This window comes from Nannospalax galili, unplaced genomic scaffold, assembly GCF_000622305.1.
Source record: "Nannospalax galili isolate Female #2095 unplaced genomic scaffold, S.galili_v1.0 scaffold2441, whole genome shotgun sequence".
Classification (NCBI taxonomy): Eukaryota; Metazoa; Chordata; class Mammalia; order Rodentia; family Spalacidae; genus Nannospalax; species Nannospalax galili.
In genome coordinates, this window is record NW_008344852.1 from 104,129 (window position 1) to 108,732 (window position 4,604).

A 4,604-nucleotide genomic window follows, 5' to 3' on the forward strand; every position below is an offset into this window, starting at 1 on the left:
AAAGAAGAGGCTGTCGGATCCCCTGGAACTGGAGTTACAGACAGTTGTTAGCTGCCATGTGGGTGCTGAGATTCGAATCCAGGTCTTCTGCAAGAACAGTCAGTGTTCTTAACCACTGAGCCATCTCTTCAGCCCCAAGCTTATCTTTTTATCACATCTTTACATCTAATGAATAATTCCTGGTACTGAAGCATTTGTGTGTGCAATGCAAACCACAGGTTTGTCTCTCATCTCTTCACCCCAAGCTTATCTTTTTATCACATCTTTACATCTAATGAATAATTCCTGGTACTGAAGCATTTGTGTGTGCAATGCAAACCACAGGTTTGTCTCTCATAAGGCCAGGAAAAGCAAAGCTCATTTTGAGGTAGGATAGAAAGGCAAGGAAAATTAGGGGACATAGAAAGGGAAAGGAACTGCTTATCCACCAATCTGTAAGTCTCTTGCCAAGAATTTCTAAACTGCCTGCAATGGACTATAATCCTTTTTCTAAGAAAAATCTCACAAACAAGATTATGCACTGCGCTTATGGTCAAATTATGTCTTCACATCCATGCGACCTATAAATAGCAGGAATTCCTTTGAAGTTTTATTACTTTATTTTCATTTTACAGCCTGTAAACCTGTACAGCACACCTTATAATCCCTCTTACAATCTTAATGAAGAAGAGCTGTTTAGATAAAGTATACCAAAATATTTTTATTCAAACTTTAAAATCTTTGAGCAATGTAGAGTAAAAGCTCTTTTAAACCTGTTGAAAATGTAAACTAATGGCATACTTTCTTTTGTACTTACTACAAAATCATATACATAGCTGTTAGTTTTTATTTTGCTTCTTAAGGCAGGGTTAACTATGTGATTCAAGCTGTCCTAGAACTCCCCATGTAGCCAAGTTGGCCATGAACATTTGATCCCCCTGCCTCAGCCTTTCAAGTGCTGCAATTATAGGTGGACAACACCATGCCTGGCTTTATCTTTATAGCTATTATGGTTCTACTTCTTGTGATGCTCACCACTGACCCTTGGGTATATTCCACTATTGTGTTCTCTTTGTTTTTTGTTTTCTTGATGCAAGGTCTCATACAACCCAGGTTAGCTTTAAACTGGCTATGTAGCTGAGGACGGTCTTGCACTCCTGACCTCCCGAGTCCACCTCCTATGCACTACAATTACAGATATGTGTCACCATGCTTGAGACAGGGGCTTGCTATATAGCCCTGGTAGGTTGAATTTGCTAGGCAGACTAGGTTGGCCTTAAACTCAAAAGAGATGCACCTGATCTCAGAGAGATCTGTGCTGGGGTAAAAGGTGTGTGTCACTACACTCAGCATGAGATTACTTTCATTTTCATTACTTTTCATGTTATTTTAAATCGTGTGTGTATGTGTGTGTCTGTGTATGAGTTTGTGCACATGAATGTAGGTGCCTACAGAAGTCAGAGGCATTGGGTCTCTATGAAGCTGAGGTTACAGGAGTTTGTAAGAAGTCTGACATTGGTGGTGGAATCTGAACTCTGGTCCTCAGCAAGAAATGCTCTTAACCACTTTTGTTTTGAGATAGGGTCTCCCTGTAGCTCCAGCTGGACTGGAACTTGCTATGTAGACCAGACTTGTCTTGATTGCACAGAAAACATCCTGCCTCTATCTCCTGAGTCCTGGGAATAAGGTATGCGCCACCATGCCTGACTAGCCCCTACTTTTAAAAACATTTTATTATTTTTATTTTATGTGTATTCTGAATGTATTACCTGCATGTACAGAAGTGCATCCGTGTCACATATATGGAAGTTCGCCCACGTCGTGCAATGTCTGCGGAGGTCAGAAAAGGGTGTTAGATTCCCTGGATCTGGAGTTGAGGATGGCTGTTAGCCTCAATGTGGGTGCTGGGAATTGAACCCGAGTCCCCTGCAAGAACCAGTGCTCTTAGCTGCTGAGCCATCTCTCCAGCCCTACTCCTACATTTCTAACACAAAATTTAAATAGATGTTTACCATCTGTATTAGTTACTTTTCTGTTGCTCTGATAGAAACACCATCACCAAAGGAAATTTTAAAAGGAAGACCTTATTTAGCTTATGGTTCCAAAGGGGAAAGAGTCCATCATGGTGGGCAGTCATGGTGGCAGAGGTGGCTGGAGTAGGAGCAGAAGCTAAGCACTCACATCTTCAAGCAGGCACAGGATGCAGGGGGGTGACTGGAGATCTGGCAAGGCTTAAGAACTCTCTAAGCCCAACCCCAGTTACGTGCTTCCTCCAACATGGTCAGACCTTCTAAGACCTCCCAAAACACCACCACCAACTGGGGTGTTCTTATTCAAACCACCATGCCATATCGTTGAGCAGTTTGGTGATTATATTATCATATTAAATAGACACTTAAATATTATTGTCCTACAGTACACTTAGCCTTTAAGCCACTAATATGTGGGCTTACTTAAGTATGAGACTATGCCATTATAACAGTGTCAAAAATCTCTGTGATTTACAACAACCAAAATTTTTTTGCTTTACTTATTTTAAGTCAGTAACTGCATAGCAGTAACTCTGACAATTGCTGCAGTCCTGCTCCAGGAGAAGTCAGTTTGTGGTCTGCTCATGTATTTTCTTTTCTTTTTGTTGTATTTTTGAGAGGTCTCCAGGCAGTCCCGATTGGTCTGGAACTTGCTATGTAAACTAGGCCGGCCTCTATCTCACAGAGATCTGCCTGCCTCTGAGTCCAAGTGCTGGGATTAATTTTGTTTTTTGTTTTCTTGAGGCAAGGTCTCACATAACCCAGGTTAGCTTTGAACTGGCTATGTAGCTGAGGACGGTCTTGCACTCCTGACCTCCCGAGTCCACCTCCTATGCACTACAATTACAGATATGTGTCACCATGCTTGATAAAACTCATACACCATTGCCTAAGTCATATTGTAATACCAAGCAAGAGGCACAGAAGAATGCCACATAGTGCTGGCTGAATTAGGAATCCTTCATTAATTGTCAGAGAGGGGGCTAACACCCAAAAGAATTTGACCCCAAGGGAAGGCAGAGTGAGGTTTATAAAGCCTAAAACCATAATTACATCATGCCAGGGCCAAAGCTAAGAACTATAGTTACATTAGATCACCATAGTTACATCAGACAAGGGTCAGGTCATTTAGCAAACAGTTTTTCAGTTAACAAAAAGTTTTGGTTAGGAAAAAAAAATTTTTCTCAGAATTGCAGAGACAATGCAGAGACAATGGGCTCTATGAAGATGCAGGAATACCTGGGAAAGAGGATGACATTCTACTTGGATGTGCCACTGGGATAGTTGGAAGTTTCCCAGTATTATAGAAACAATGTACTCCCATGAAACTATGGATGTGGCCTTCATGGCTGGCTGGCTACAGTGCGAATGGCTGGGCAAAAAGATGGGGTAAAGGAAAAGTCAGCGAGAACAAAATGGAGTGTTTTGTCACTTCAACACAACTACTAATAATCAATTCTAAAATTAGGTCAAATAATTTTTTTTGAAGTTGTGCTCAATCTCATTTTTTTTCTCCCCCAAAATCAGAATTTAAGTCTAAAAATGATGTAACTTTTGGCTTTCTGAAATCTAACTTTCTGAAACCTCACACCTTTCTTAGTAATCACTATGGCTAAGAATTATTGTTTCAAAATATCTAATCTAGTTCCCATTTGTCATTAAAAACTTCCCTTTGCCTCAACCTCTTTGCATGTGCCCATAGTTTATTACAGCATACATCTCATTGCAATGTTCATTCTGCTACTCAATTATTTTTGCAAAAATCTTTGATTTTGTTTTTTAAATTTAGCTTGACATTATACTGAAAATGGCAGGGTGAAATTTACTTGTAATCATGCAATATTAGATCTAAAAAGATCTGAAAGTCAGATTTTTCAGCTCTAGTGTGTTTATTTTTCAGTACTGGGGGTTGAACTCAGGATACAGCACATGCTGGGCAAGGGCCCTACCACTGAAATACATCCGAGGCACTGTTTGTACTTTTCATTTGACAGGGTCTCACTGAGTTCCTTAGGCTGAACTTGAATTCACTCTAACACAGGCTGGCCTTGAACTTTCAATCCTCCTATCTCAGCCTTTTGCGTCACTAAGAAATCTGTGCCTCCAGGCTTTGCTACACATTGATACTTTGTTGCAGTCAGCTGTGGCATATATCAATCGTCAGTTATTAATGACCATTAAGTATTATTAACATCAAAATATAGAGGTGAAAGATTTGCATTTGTTTTCCAATATATCTTTACTTTCAAATCCATCCAATTTTTAAAGATTTAAAAAAATATTTTATGTTTAGTTATGTGTAATGTATGGGTGTCTGTGTGTGGGTATGTGCATGTGACTGCCCACAGAGGCCAGAAGAGGGCACTGAACTCCCTAGAGGTGGAGTTACAGGTGATTATGAGCGACCCAATGTAGGTGCTGGAAGAATCTGGTTTCTTGGTAGAGCAGCAATCACTCTTGGAACCACACCATCTCTCTAGTCTTATAAGATTTTAAAAATCACATTTTGTGTCTGTGTGTGTGTATGTGCATGTACGTGTGCATGCACGCTGGTCAGAGGACAACTTGCAGAAATTAGTTCTCTCCTTCCACCAT

The 4,604-nt window shown here is 40.3% G+C and overlaps 1 long non-coding RNA gene across 3 annotated transcripts in view; it reads right to left on the reverse strand.

Moving 5' to 3' along the window:
- Positions 1 to 3,324, reverse strand: part of LOC103740580 — a 38,018-nt gene extending 34,694 nt beyond the window's left edge. For 2 of the 3 annotated variants that reach the window (XR_001872629.2, XR_607551.3), the window contains exons 1-2: positions 3,249 to 3,320; positions 1,749 to 1,809 (exon numbers count right to left, since the gene is read on the reverse strand). This is a non-coding gene — a long non-coding RNA (uncharacterized LOC103740580). Of the gene's footprint in view, positions 1 to 1,748; positions 1,810 to 3,248 lie in introns of all 3 variants that reach the window. The other variant, XR_003850796.1, reaches the window with a different exon arrangement.
- Between the last annotated feature and the right edge of the window lie 1,280 nt (positions 3,325 to 4,604).